At 37.2% G+C, this 15,848-nt stretch overlaps 1 protein-coding gene across 3 annotated transcripts in view; it reads right to left on the bottom strand.

The window, feature by feature from the left end:
* LOC124787631 overlaps window positions 1–15,402 on the bottom strand; it is a 77,326-nt gene extending 61,924 nt beyond the window's left edge. For 2 of the 3 annotated variants that reach the window (XM_047254391.1, XM_047254393.1), the window contains exon 1: window positions 15,299–15,402. The gene's annotated coding sequence lies outside the window, so the exon portion shown is untranslated. The remainder of the gene's footprint in view (window positions 1–15,298) is intronic. The other variant, XM_047254394.1, reaches the window with a different exon arrangement.
* Window positions 15,403–15,848: the final 446 nt, after the last annotated feature.

Below are 15,848 nucleotides of genomic sequence, written 5' to 3'. Positions count from 1 at the left end.
ACCTATAAGCAAAAGACTCAGCAGACTGAGAATAAACACAAAAATCCAGAATACTACAATAATAACAAGATACACATCGACAGTGGAGGTAGGAGAATGAATAAAAGAACAGTTTCACGAAGATCTTCAAAGCACATGTAAAATTGTACTAAACTATGGCCTATTGCTCGTTCGGGGAGACTTTAATTCATGAGTTGAGTGAAATGAATATGGAAGATTATCAGGAAGATATACTTTACATGAAGAAAGTAATGAGAAATGAGCTATGCCATGTCAGTTTGCTGTTAGAAATAACTTTCTCATCAAGGGTACCTGTTTTCCTACCAAAAGAATAAATCTCTAAACGTGGAGACCAAATTTAGTGGTGCAGTTAACCAAATTGACCACATGTTAGTAAAAGCATGATATGCCTGAGCTGTAATTTGGGGGTGGGGGGGGGTGGGGGGGGGGGGGAGAACAGAGAGAGAGAAAGCAAATTGGAATGTAGAAAAAACAGTGATCCCGAAACTGTTAAAACATATCAAAGTGTTAAACAGTATTTTAGTTGTGCCTGTCTGCAACTCAATGTGTCATTTTTACAGTGAGTAGCAATTTATCCCGTTCAAACAAAAACTAAATATGTTTTGACAGCAGGCAAGGAAACAATAGGGAATCAAGATAGGTGGAGCAGCATCCAGGAAGCAGTGGAAGAAACAAATGGGATAAGACAAAAAGGAAAGAAATGAATGATTTGATGGCAAATGTGCACTCACAGAATGTAAAAATGAGGCAAGGCCAATAATACTACACAGAGAGAGAGAGAGAGAAAGGGGGGGGGGAGGAGGAGGAGGAGGAGAAGAAGAAGAAGAAGAAGAAGAAGTATGGAGATGTATAAAGAGCTAAGATCTAATGCTCATAGCATACATAAGAAAAAGAGAAATGAGTGGTTGAAAGCAAAATTTCAAGAGATAGAAGAATTAAAGGAACAGAATGAAACATGAAAATTGTACCACACAATAACGAAGACATGAAAAATTTTCCAACCACATCTAAAAATAGAAATGCTATAAGATAACAGAAACAAACAAAAAATAGAACAGATATGAGCAGAATATTTTGAAGATATACTAAATACCAACTCAGACCAGCTATTAAGAGATCCACTAGAACACTAGGAGATACAGTGGCAAGAAAAGAGGAAAGGGAAAAAGCAAAAACGGCCAACACCGCAACATCTGGGTCAGTGAAGTGAAGTGAAGTGAAGTGAAGAGAAGAGAAGATCTGGGGAAGTGTCAGAACTTATAAAATTGGCAGACTACATATAACACATGAAATGCACTAATGAATAACATATGGGAAAATTAAAGCATCCCTGAGACTAAAACTGAAATAATACAACCTATATATAAGGAAGCAGAAAAATCAGCTTGTCAAAATTATATAGCCACAACTTCATTGACTAAAGCCAACACAGTATTCTCAAGGGTGCTCAATGAAACAATAAAAAAGGGCACTGAAAATATCCTCTGACAATACCAATGTGGTTTCTGGCCAAACAAAAGTGCTTGTGATCAGATGTATCTCCACTTCCTGTTGCTTTTAAACAAACTTTTGATAGTGTCAACAGGCCAGCATTGTATAAAGCACTAGAAGAATTGGGCATTTGTGACAAGCAAAAAAGGCTTGTTGTGTTACCAATGAAGGGTGTACAGGTGAACAAGAAATTGACTAAGAGTTTTAACTTTACTGATGGAATGAAACAGGGTGATGGTCTCTCTGCAGTCCTGTTTAAGTTAGCAATGCACAGTCTGGTACAAAAAAATAGACAAGAGAAGAACAATAATGATTAAATTAAGCAAGGTATATGTATATGATAATTCAACTGTGGCAAGAGATGTAAACACTCTTTAAAGAAAAGTATGAAATAATGGAAGCCGAATGAGCAAAAATTGGACTTGCTGTAAATGAAAACAAGACAAAATACATGGCAATGTTCAACGCCATGTTTGAATAACACCAAATAATCCAAAGGCATCTAACTAATGGTTTAAAGCTCTAAGCTGCTTCCATTAGCTTGGTGTCCTCTTAAAGAAGCAATAATAATATGAGACAATGTATTACAGAAATCATTCAAATAGGAAACAGAGCCTATTATGCCATTTTACATGTATTCAGGAATTCTCTAATTACAAGAACAACAACAGTACACTATTCTCTTGTACGACCAGTTATTACACGTGATTCAGGAAAGGGGCTGATGACAGAAGCCAACATGAACAATGAGTAAGGTATAACCATGAAACACAAGAGCTTATATAGGGAAAAGATATACTGTAATTTATTAAATTTCGAAGAACATACTGGTTATGGCATTTGGAGAGAATGACAGATGAGAGGATGCCCGAACAAACAATAAAAGACAAACTGCATTCCACCAAAAGGAAGTGCCAGCCGAGACATAGATGGCTGGACAATGTGTTGACTGACCTAACCAAGACGGAGATCTGAGGATGGAGGAGAAAATCAGAGAATGAAGATGAATGGAGGCAGATGTTGAGGAGGCCAAGGGCCATGAAGAGCTACACAGCCGAAGAAGAATATTAAGGCAGAGTACAGATTTAATGTCTATGCACTGATCGTCTTTTGTTAACCTGGACTCAATCCATACTCCTGAAGGTTCCTTCCCCAATAAGTCCTACAGAACACAATAAATTAATAACTGTGAACAAGAATAAGGATGGCAACCATTCAATAGCAGATGATCAATGAGTGGCACAAGCATGAAGAACACAGAACAGAAAACCTTGTGTTCATGGAATAGAGGTGACTTACAGTTTGAATAAACTGGACCTTAAGTTTGACACTATAAATTATTTTGGGGGCTTTAGAATGTAAGTTACGTATATCATCCCACAATAAAACCATTACACAATAACATTGGTGCATTATCAGGAAAGAGTGGGCCTACATATTGCGCGTTTTCTGCAGACATAGTTCCACTACACTACTGATAACAGGAGTATCACACAATGCAGGATTGGAATGGCACAGCAACCAAAAACATACTCAAAAGCTGAAATAGGTGGTACTCTACAATTCTTGTGGGTAAAACATATGTATTGCACAGTGTGAAATTCTGGGGATATATGGAGCAAATGCAATCTCGCACCCAGCTGCAGTGAAATGTTGCCAATAATTTCAACATGGTCACACAGATGTGGGTGATGCCCATCGGGGAGTCACAAAACAGTTCTCAAATGGCAAATAGCTCCATGCGCAAGGTGTGGACTTTCACCATCGTGGAACTGAACCTGAAGGTGACTATGTTGAAAAATAGTGTCATGCACCTGTCACTTTGAGGTGCAGGACAGCATTCAATTAAAGTTACTTAGCCTGCCATAATTATGTGTAACTTACTTTTTGAAGCGCTCTCATGTGGAAGAATTTGCGATCTAATCACAAAAACATTTATTTGATAATCTGTTTCTTACCTCATTATGGCTAATCTTTATATGAGCTACTGCAAAAATAACATTATGACAAGGAATTCTGTAGTTATCTATAAAACATACGCAGTTTCAAGGTTTGTTTAAACTATTCCCTTAGCATTATGTCACTACTCAAAGAATAATGATTCACTGTAATACAAGCTAGTCAGAAAGAAAATCTATGACATTAAAATTGTCTCAATCATATTGTGTGATGCACCAATCCACCTCTGACAATGGTCAATTTCAACAGGTTACAGCAAAAAAATGAAACTATTTACTTAAATGGCATTATTCCCAAACTGTGTGAAAAATATTTACACAAATTGTAGACAGCTATTAACCTTAATACTCACTGAAGCGGGTCATTCTTACTTTAATAAACCTAGAGGAAATGTTTTTTTCGTTTTAAATTAAGGGATAGAAATTTGCATGTTCCACAGACCTATAACTGTGACATCTCACTATAATGCAGAATGAGTCAGCTTTCCAATTATAATATATTTTTCAGTGTAAAACATAGCAACATGCTGACCATTTACATGACTATGACAATGCAATGCTTGTGTTATTCTGGATTATGATGTAACATTCCTTCAGATATGCATGCATGTCCAAAGGAACATTGCTTCTAATGTGGAACACCACTGCAGTATTGTATTTATCCGTCAACACTGCACAAGCAACTTTCACGTAAAAATGCCACCCCAATATGGGAATATACATAATGGACGTACGAGTACAGGTTGGACACACATGGTTGCCGACATATGGAAGTTTGGGTCTGGCCTTGAGTTGTGCTTGGATTGCAAAATGGTAAGGCGACCACTTGCAACAAGCACAAATTATGAGCTCGAGTCCTGGTCTGGCACAAATTTTCATTGTCTTCATTCCGTTATACAACTTCTGTTCAAAAAATTCCAAACACTTGTAATTTCGCACCAATGATGTGTAGGAGCAAAATGAGGTTGGCATCTTTGCACATCCCTCTGCTTAATGTGTAACTGCTGGAAGTTTCATTGTCGTATATCTGTTAGTTATTGTTCAGTTCTGTATTGAGTAGAATGTTGCGTGTCACAGATTCGAATTTCAAGATGGCAGTGTTAGAGGAGCAACGTGTCTGCAATAAATTTTGTATGAAACTCAGGAAAACCTTTACAGACACACACTAAATGACACAGTAAGCCTAAGGTGATGAGTGCTTAAGCTGCAATCGATGTCACGAATGGATCATATGGTTTAAAAATAGCCGGACAGAAGTTAAAGATGACAATCATTCAGGATGCCCTTCAACACCTAGCAACAATGCTCATGTCAGGAGCGTCAATGAAATTGTGCGTGCCAATTAAAGACTGACTGTCCGAGGGATTGCAAAAGAATGTCACTTTTCAGTTGGGTCATGTCGTGAAATCCTGACACAGCATCTTGGAATGTATCATGTTGCCACCAAGCTGGTCCCATGGCTGACGAGTCAAGACCAGAAAGACCTTCACCTTGCAATCTGTGAAGAGCTTCCAGATCACAGAATTCAGAATGAGGTGATCCTTAAGAGAATAATAACTGGCGACGAAACATGGGTCTAAGGTTACATTGGGTGAGACGTTAAAGAATGAAGATTTGCAATAATAGATGAGATAGAAGCAAAAATCAAACACTAGATAAAAGAAAATTCACAGAGACTGCTTCAAACAATCCAGCAAAAGGTGTTCCGGAAGTGGAAATTGTATTGGGAGCAGTGTATCAATTGTGGAGATCTTGCACAATAAGTAAAAGGTAAATGTAGAAAAAACTTGTGGACAAAGTTCCAAAATTTCTTGAACAGACCTTGTACAGCTGATAGTTGTCCTTATTCACTAATTGCGGATGCATTTCATGTTTTTACACGACTGTCTTTAAGTGCTCTGCACATGAACAGGTAACATTTTCACCCCATACTTTGAGAATACACTACTCTTGATCCACAACATCTACAATGTAGTGGTTTTATGTAATCAGTTCAGTGCATTCGGTAAAGCAGTTTTAGAAATTACATTTATTTATCTATGATAGTTTAATTGTTACAAAAATTTGTACATGAATTTTGTATTCATGTTTAGTTTTCAGTATTGTTACCTGGGGCATCAATAATGTAACATTACTCAAACTAAAGTAGGCTGCTCACATCATCCACTAAAATACGGTAAGCCTAATGCCTTGCAGTTTCATGTACAACTGACGACATTATTTATGGAGCAAAATTTATTTTGTAGACAAACTGTTGTAATAATGAAACAGTCACAGGTAAACACACATAATTTCTAATACTGCTTTAGCTAATACTATGCAATCTCTATATGTAAAAGAAAATGTCCTGATTGATCATCACCCAACCCAAACTGCTGTAGATATATACTTGAAATTTGAAAAGTGTGTTGTTGATATATTGTATGCATCATTTAAGAAGTGATTTTTTTGAAGTCTACCCATAAGGTGGTGAAATTAGGGATGAAAGGTTGTCTGAAAATTTGTCACTATTAAACCAATTTTAAAGCTAGACCTACAGAAACTGGCATCTGGTTTCTCTAGAAGAATAAAGAAATATATTTTTCAGTGTTTTTGGAAATTTAATCCCTATGGAGTGGAAATAGTGGGTGAACGTTAATTTTGAAAATATATCATTATTTCAGAAATACTAAAGCATTTTTAAAGCTAAATCTATGAAAATTGGTATTTGACCTCTTAGTCACAAATAAAAGAAATAGGCTGTGTGTTTCTGTGTTTTGGGATTTCAACCTTCAAAGGTAGTGGAATAGGGGGTGAAATATTTTATGAAAATATTTCATTCTGAAAGTGGTTTTTAAGCTAAATCTATGGAAATTTGTACTCTCTTCATGGTTGGAAATAAAAGAATTAAGTGTTGCAATGTTTTTGGAAATCCAACACCTAAAAGGGTGAAATAAGGCCTCAATGATTCAAAGACTAATCATCACCCAGCCCGAAACACTAAGGACAGATGCTTGAAATTTAGAGACTGCATTAGTCTTATAAAATGGGCATCATTTAGTAGGGAATGAGAGGTTTTTTGAAAATATGTCACTATTAAGGCAATTTGGAAGCTAGAACTATGAAAATTGGTATTTGGTTTCTCACTAGAAATACAAAGAAATACATGTTACAGCATTTTTTGAAAGTTATTCCCTACAGGGAGAAACAGGCAATGAATGCTTTGTGGAAATGTTTCATGACAAAAGCATTTTTGAAATTATATCTCTGAAAATCCGTTCTTGGTATATCAGTTAGAAATGAAAAAAAATGTGTGTTTTAGTGTTTCTTGAAAATCCAACCCCTAAGTGGGTGAAACGGGATGAAAATATTTCATTATATTAAAACACCTTTAAAGGTAAATCTATGAAAAGTGCTATCTGAGTTCTAACAAATATATGTTACAGGATGAAAATTCCTATGGAAATATCACATTAACTCACCAGGCAGGATTAACACAGAATAGAATCACTTTATGATCAGATGTACATTCGTGAAAGACCATACTCCTATTGCCTTAACCAGTGTGAAAAATTTGCAATTTGTGAACAACATGTAAAGTCAATTAAAGAAAAACAAACAAAAATCTGTGCAGACCATAGAATCTATGAGAGTGAAGCAGTGGGCACTATGTTAATGTTGACACAGAACTATAACACACTATGTGTTACAGATCAAGGATAGTAATATATTCTCACAATATGTGGTAAAAATGCTACCTGTTCATGCCCAGTTCCTCTAAGTCTCTCTCCCCATGTGAACATCACTTGTCCCAGTTGGTCCCCAGTTATTATTTAGCAGTCAGTGTGAGGAAGAGTGATTGTCGGGCAGCCACACAGAAACATTTCGCATACTGCTAAAATGGATCACAGGAGTATTGGAACATTCTGTGACATGCATAATACACAAAAACCATTGAAACATCCGAATGAATGGACACTCATTCTGGACAGTTACTTCTCTACGTAACTCAGATGCAGCCTTAAGCTGCCAAAGTTGCTACAATGTGCATTCACTGCCACGTGAGCAAACACCATTGGCACCTTCAGTGCTGGTATGAAGTTTTTTTTAAGCCATTGTCAGTTTCTTCTGGGAGAGGAGGAGGAGATAAGTGTTTAACGTTTCATCGACAACATACTTTATTTAGCATAACCAGTTTCCGTCCTGGCACATATTCAAGAACACCTACAACAGACATAGATACAGGTACATGGTCCTCATCTTGTCATACAAAAATTGGATCATAAGCTCAGATTAACGAAGGATGCAGAAGGAAAGCAGCCCTGCCCTTTTGAAGGAACCATTTCGGAATTTGCCCTAAGTGATTTAAGGAAACCACAGAAAAACTAAATCAGGATGGCCGGACATTGATTTCAACCATCATCCTCCCAAATGCGAGTCCAGTACACTAACCAGTACACTGCCCCACTTGGTATTTTGTTCTGGGTGGGCAAGACAGCCTCAATAAATATGAGAAAGACATAATTTCATCATGCTTTATTTTAAAAATCCCACTTTATTTAGCACACATTAATGTATAACAGATGCAGATATATTGCACTAATCTCATCATACAAAAATCGTGTGCCACGCATAATTGTGCATAGCACAGTTATCAAAGTGCATCGTTTCGTGATGTGCAGCTACAATAGACACCTGCACATAGCTCTTTACAGTACTGAGACATATATAAGTAGGCAATGAGCACTGACAACACTGCAGATGAAACAGGTTAAGTACCCCAGTAGCCCTAATCTAGGTTTCTCCTCCTCCCTCTTTCTTTCTCTTCTGCAATTAATTCATAAATTCGTTTAATTTGTTTTTATATGCTGGTTGGCTATCTGTCAGACTTTTAATGGATTTTGGCAAAGGAACAAAGTCTTTTGTGACAGCCTAATTCATCTTTTTTGTTCTTAAGTCATATTCAACCCAGAATAGTGAAGATCATTCTTTCTTCTAGTGTTGTGGCTACACTCTTTGCTATTATTTTTTAATTGGGATGGGTTATTAATAACAAATTTCATAAGGGAAAACATGTATTGTGGAGGAACTGTGAATATCCAGAGTTTCTTAAAATAAATGTCTGCAAGGTGATCTTGGGTGGGCTCCAGCTATTACTCTGATTATAGACTTTCATGCAATGAATACTTTTTCTCTTAGTGATGAATTGCCCCAAAATATGATGCCATATGAAAGCAGTGAGTGAAAAGAGGCATAGCAGGCAAATTTACTGATATGCTTATAACCAACATTGTAGTGATTCGAGAATTTCGGTGTAATTTCTAGAACCAATCTGCCTTCTATCGTCTCGAACACATGATATTTTTGATGTGAATGTGGGGTGACAGAACCCTACCTACTGCACGTCACGTTTGTGTGTGCAGGTTTGAAATTCAGTCACGAGAAGAATGTAGATGCGGCAGTCAAACGGCGATGACAAGTACTTGTCAGGCGATCCATGGAAGTTTTAGTGAAATTGTACGGAAGAACCATGGAGCTTCTATGTTATTCTGCACTAATTGTGTCAGTGACCACTGTTATGACAGCAAGAAAAGTGGAGAACGTACTCTTGAAAAAAAAAAAAAAAAAAAAAAAAAAAAAACACCTCTTGTCTTAGCCTTGTTGAAGGGAAGACTTGTATCCTGACTCATGTTGAGAATGAACAGCATGTTTAAGCCACCTTTCTCTTATATGTAAATTAGTTTGTTCTTGACATCTGGAGACACGAGAGACTTAAAAAACAGTATATATTTATATGAAGAGTAGGATTTGTAAAATATCTTAAGTTCAAATATATGTCGTTAGTTGAAGCAAATGTAATTGGTATTTCTACTTATTTTATAAGTAGAGAGAGTCTTAAGAAAATCCTGTACCTAGCAGCATACTTCAGAGAAGAAAGTGAAAGAGTTTGCAGCAGCAGGCTAACCAGCAAGGAAAGCCGGCCGAGCATGTCAAGTAAGTTATCTCATAAAAGAAGTGGAAGTTAGTATATTTACTTCACACTTAAACTGTCATCCAAAGCCGTTAGAAAATTTGCAACAACTCTAATAATGTGAACCTAAATGTTTCAAATGTGTTTCATCCAATTCAATTTCTCATAAAAGCACACATCCAGAAATTTTGAATAGCCTGCTTTAGCAACAGACTTCTGCTCAAAGTCTATATTTTCAACGGTGTTATGCCATTTACTGTACAGAACTGCATGTACCTCGTTTTCTCAAAATTTAGTGAGAGTCCATTGGCAGCGAACTCCTTAATAATTTTCTGAAACGCATTAATCACAATTTTCTCAGCTAATTCTTTTCTATTGGGTGTAATTACTATAATTGTATCATCAGCAAAAAGAATTAGCTTTGCATCTTCACGAATGCGGAGTGGCAAGTCATTAATATATAGATAAAAGAATGAGGGATCCATGACTGAACCCTGTAGGACATCATTCTTGCTACCTCCCCAGTTAGAGCGGTCTGCTGATTTTAGCAGGATATTTGTGCTGTTAATTTCAACCTTCTGTAATCTTCCAGTTAAACATTAATTAAACTATTTGTACACTGTCCCAATTATATCACAATAGTTAACCTTACCTAGAAGAATTTCATGATTCACAGAGTCAAAAGCCTTTGAGAGACCACAAAAAAAATCCCAATGGGCGATGTTTAGTTATTCAGAGTGTGTAATATTTGACCAGTGAAAGCACATATAGCATTTTCTATTGAAAAGCCTTTCTGAAAACCAAACTGACATTTTGTTAGTATTTCATTTTTACAAATACAAGAAGCTACTCTCAAATACATTAATTTTCCAAAATTTTTGGATAAAGCTGTCAGAAGTGGGTTGGGTGGTAGTAGTTAGCATCAGACCTATCACCTTTTTTATGCGATGGTTTAACAATGGCATGCAAAGAGAAGTGGCAAAGTGGTTAGAACATTGGATTCTTATTTGGGAGGATGATGGTGCAAACCTGCGTCTTGCCATCCAGATTTAGGTTTTCCATGATTTCCCTAAATCGTTCCTTCAGACAAATATTGGGATGGTTTCTTTGAAAGGGCACAGCTGATTTCCTTCCGCACCTTTGACACAATCCGAGCTTGTGCTCATCTCTAATGCCCTCAATGTCGACAGGATGATAAACCCAATCTTCCTTCCTTCAGCATATTTCAGTCTATATGGAAAAATGCCCTGTTTCAGTGAGCAACTACATATATGACAGGGAATCTTACTTATCTGTTGGGAACAAGCTTTTAGTAGTCTGCTGAAAATCCCATCAATTCGATGAGAGGTTATACTTGTGAGTGAATTTGTTATTTTTTCCAATTTCAGTAGGAGAGGTGACTTGAATTTCAATTTTATCAAATTGCATAGGTATTGCCTGTTCCATAAACAGCCTTGCATCTTCTAATGAATAGCTGGATTCTATTTTCTCTACAACACTTAAAATATGATTACAAACAATCCACAACTGAGCATTATAGCAGAGGTTGAAAATACCATTTCTGTTGTAAAGTTCTTTTCATTTATAACATGTCTGCTTTCCAGCTCTTACATGCCCATCATCAGATGTTATAACTTTGTGCTGTGACTCCGAGCGTCATGGTGAACGAGTACAGGACAAGGTGTATCACCAGCAACCACAGAGCATATGCTCTGTACTCGCTGCTGATACACCGCATCCTGTACTCAACCACCATGGCGTTCAGGGGCACAGCACAAGTTATAACACCTGATGATGGGCAAAGAGCCGGACACCGGTTGTGTCCTAAACTAAAAAGAACCTTACAACTGAAGCGGTATTTTCAATCTCTGCTAAAATATGATTATTAAAAATATTTTCTGCTCCTGACTTTCTGTTAACAAACTTTTCACCGAGTCTGATACAAATACATTCTTCTTGTGCTCTCGGTTGCCCTGTTTCCCTTATAACAATATTCCTAATTGTTTTAATTTTATTATCAGATGTGCTAATCTCAGACATAAAGCACATACTTCTGGACTTTTTAATAACTTTTGTTAATACAGTGAGGTAATTTTTGTAATGTTTGACTGTTTCTGCATCACTGCTGCTGTTTACAAAATTTTTTTAATCCCTTTATTAAGCAGGCAGCCGGTGTGGCCGAGCGGTTCTAAGCACTTCAGTCTGGAACCGCGCGACCGCTACGGTCGCAGGCTCGAATCCTGCCTCGGGTATGGATGTGCGTGATGTCCTTAGGTTCTACATCTACATTTATACTCCGCAAGCCACCCAACGGTGTGTGGCGGAGGGCACTTTATGTGCCACTGTCATTACCTCCCTTTCCTGTTCCAGTCGCGTATGGTTCGCGGGAAGAACGACTGTCTGAAAGCCTCCATGCGCGCTCTTATCTCTCTAATTTTACATTCGTGATCTTCTTGGGAGGTATAAGTAGGGGGAAGCAATATATTCGATACCTCATCCAGAAATGCACCCTCTCAAAACCTGGACACCAAGCTACACCGCGATGCAGAGCGCCTCTCTTGCAGAGTCTGCCACTTGAGTTTGTTAAACATCTCCGTAACGCTATCACGGTTACCAAATAACCCTGTGACGAAACGCGCCGCTCTTCTTTTGATCATCTCTATCTCCTCCTTCAACCCGATCTGGTACGGATCCCACACTGATGAGCAATACTCAAGTATAGATCAAACGAGTGTTTTGGAAGCCACCTCCTTTGTTGATGGACTACATTTTCTAAGGACTCTCCAAATGAATCTCAACCTGGTACCCGCCTTACCAACAATTAATTTTATATGATCATTCCACTTCAAATCGTTCTGCACGCATACTCCCAGATATTTTACAGAAGTAACTGCTACCAGTGTTTGTTCCGCTATCATATAATCATACAATAAAGGATCCTTGTTTCTATGTACTCGCAATACATTACATTTGTCTATGTTAAGGGTCAGTTGCCACTCCCTGCACCAAGTGCCTATCTGCTGCGGATCTTCCTGCATTTCGCTACAATTTTCTAATGCTGCAACTTCTCTCTATACTACAGCATCATCCGCGAAAAGCCACATGGGACTTCCAACACTATCTACTAGGTCATATATATATTGAAAAGCAATGGTCCCATAACACTCCCCTGTGGCACGCCAGAGGTTACTTTAACGTCTGTAGACGTCTCTCCATTGATAACAACATGCTGTGTTCTGTTTGCTAAAGACTCTTCAATCCAGCCACACAGCTGGTCTGATATTCCGTAGGCTCTTACTTTGTTTATCAGGCGACAGTGCGGAACTGTATCGAACGCCTTCCAGAAGTCAAGAAAAATAGCATCTACCTGGGAGCCTGTATCTAATATTTTCTGGATCTCATGAACAAATAAAGCGAGTTGGGTCTCACACAATCGCTGTTTCCGGAATCCATGTTGATTCCTACATAGTAGATTTCGGGTTTCCAAAAACGACATGATACTCGAGCAAAAAACATGTTCTAAAATTCTACAACAGATCGACATCAGAGATATAGGTCTATAGTTTTGTGCATCTGCTCGACGACCCTTCTTGAAGACTGGGACTACCTGTGCTCTTTTCCAATCATTTGGAACCTTCCGTTCCTCTAGAGCCTTGCGGTACACGGCTGTTAGAAGGGGGGGCAAGTTCTTTCGCGTACTCTGTGTAGAATCGAATTGAAACTGTCAGATACTGTTCTCTTTCTGTGGTTCCTGTTCCTTGCCAACACTTCCCACAGGTTTTCACCATTCTCCCCCTTTAACCTCATCTGTTCCTCCCTAGCACTATTCAGTTCATCCTTAAGGGCTCCACGCTTCTCTTGCTGTTCAGCTATTTTCCTATCCCTTGAACAAAATTTGCAATACCATGGAATAGATCCATCTACTTCGCAAATTCCCATGCCACTACATCTCCCCCCCCCCCCCCCAAAACATTAACACTCGTCACAACAGCTGCATAAAACCCCAGAATTAAATTTTCTAAGGCAGCTCAAACACTTCTAGCTCATGAAGTCACTGGAGTTATGTAGAACACTAATATATGTATATACTATTAACACAGTAGTGTAATGCATTTAAAATAATGTAAAAACTCAAAATCTGTACACCTGAAAAATTAAGTTTGAGATTGCATATGCGCAATACGGGCTTTACATGTTTTGAAATGAGAAATAAAAGAACTCTAAACCTTCAATTCTCCAAGTAGATACAGCACTACTAAATATACTTAATACTTAGACTTAGGCCTACATTTAAATGGGTATGAAAACCTACACCTAAAGTATGCGAAAACTGTCCCTTATGATCCTTTTTTCCCCCCCAAGAAATACGTTGAAACAAGTGAAACCTTCAATAGATAACCAGAAATAGGCTCTAATTAACATCCTTATGGTGTAATATTAACTTAATTGATAGCTATTACACAATTACCTACTTATCTACATGTGCACAAATTCAAGTATGTAAGACATACACATATTAAGAAAGTGTCATACATTCAGACATCAGTGACTGCCAGTATTACAATATTTCATCTGTCAAAATTAAGTATGGATCAGCAATTCTGTCTCATAATTTTATAGTTTCCCCACAGCGAAATTTCCTTTTTCCTATGTACTGTCAGTGCCCTCACTTATGAGGCAGAATAATTGCAGAAGTTTTCCAGGTCACGCGAAATGTCTGTCCTTACATTATATAGACAAATTGCAATACTCTCCCTCTAATTTTAATTACTTCTATTCAAACGTCATCATATACAAGCATTTATCCTTTTGTCAGACAGAGAATAGATTTCATCTAACGCACCCAGCTTTATTTCAACAAATTTATTATTAACTAATTTTCCATCTGTCTCTCTGACACATGTCTTGGCTTACATTAACTTTTAAAGAATCTTGTAATACTTTGCCTTCCATTAGGTTAGCTTCATAGTCTTCTTGCTTTCAATCATTTTATATTCTTGAAGCCACTTACAAACAGTTTTGTTAAATTCAAATATCTTTAACGGTCCAGATAAAAAATCTACTATTATAAGCCAAAGTGACATTTCGCGTAATAAAAACACACAATAAACTGAATCATAAAAATTAGTCATTTTATTGCCTGTGCCAAACTGCAACCACATCTAATTTTGCATTATTCGAGTTTAATCTAGGGTCTTCAAAAACGTACACAATTTATAGTCAATAATTTTACAAGCGATGCACAAACATTCCAGAAATTATAGCCCTTTTAGGAATCCCGCGGTATTACAGATAAGATTCAGTAAGTTTCTCACAGATATATTGTGGATAATCAGGATTGCGGTCCTATACTTCGCACAAGAGGTAAACAGTTTGCCACAAACACGCAAAATCTTACATTCCACTACAACCAATCTCCCACGAAAATATAGTGCGAACGCACTATAACGGGAGATCGGCGTAGAATTATATTACGCAATCCACAATCAGTAAAGCACTTCACTTTTATAAAAAAAAAATAGGATGCTACATACATAAATACGGTACATTGCATCTACAGCAGCAGTCGTTTACAAACACTAGCAACAAATGCTCTGAGTAAACCTAACCTGTCCGCAATTTACTCAGTGTGTCCCATTTCGGCTGGATAAAGACACAGCGCCACTCACTTACACTCGCAGAAAAATCCCAAAGTTTCACTCAACGCTCCAAAAACAATCGAGAACTGCACAAAAACCATTAAATGTTTTCCTATCCAACATGGATGTTTAGTTATTACGCTACAACAAAACTACGAAGTTAAAACGACGTTCCCCATCCCGACTCCTCCCAAACATTTTACATGTCTATTACGTATCACATCAAGATTTATACTCACCACTCTCAGTTCTTCCTTCCATAATACACTACGATTCACAATACAATCAAAACAATAGCAAACTTCTCTCGCGGTATTTTGAACCAAGGTATTGGTCCATTCCAATATCTTTGCTGCACAATAGACATGATCGAAATGTCACATCTTCCAAGGGTGTCCTTTGATAGAGTTGATACAGCTATTTACGTCGTTAGGATGAAGAATTTGTAAATGAGAAAAATCAAAATTTCATATTTCAACATATAATTTAGTGAAAATATTAATTAATATAAGTATCAATTAATGAAAATTTTAATTAATGAAAATATTAGTTAATGAAAAATTTGTAGTATTATAGAGAAGAGGGCAAACTTCTTATTAAAAAAACAATAATTAATTACTTAGCTCTTGCAGATAGTTTGCGGTACGTTCACAGTTCTCTTTTCTACATACACACAAGCATACACATTTTCACTTCTGAAATCACCAACATTTAACTATTAGTCCTTTCTCATACTTTTGATATTCTAATAGTATATTGGATTAAGGACAAGTGAGATTTCAGAAACAG

This window comes from Schistocerca piceifrons, chromosome 3 (assembly GCF_021461385.2).
Source record: "Schistocerca piceifrons isolate TAMUIC-IGC-003096 chromosome 3, iqSchPice1.1, whole genome shotgun sequence".
Lineage (NCBI taxonomy): Eukaryota > Metazoa > Arthropoda > Insecta > Orthoptera > Acrididae > Schistocerca > Schistocerca piceifrons.
Note: the sequence above shows the minus strand (reverse complement) of the source record. Positions and strands in the feature narration are given on the sequence as shown.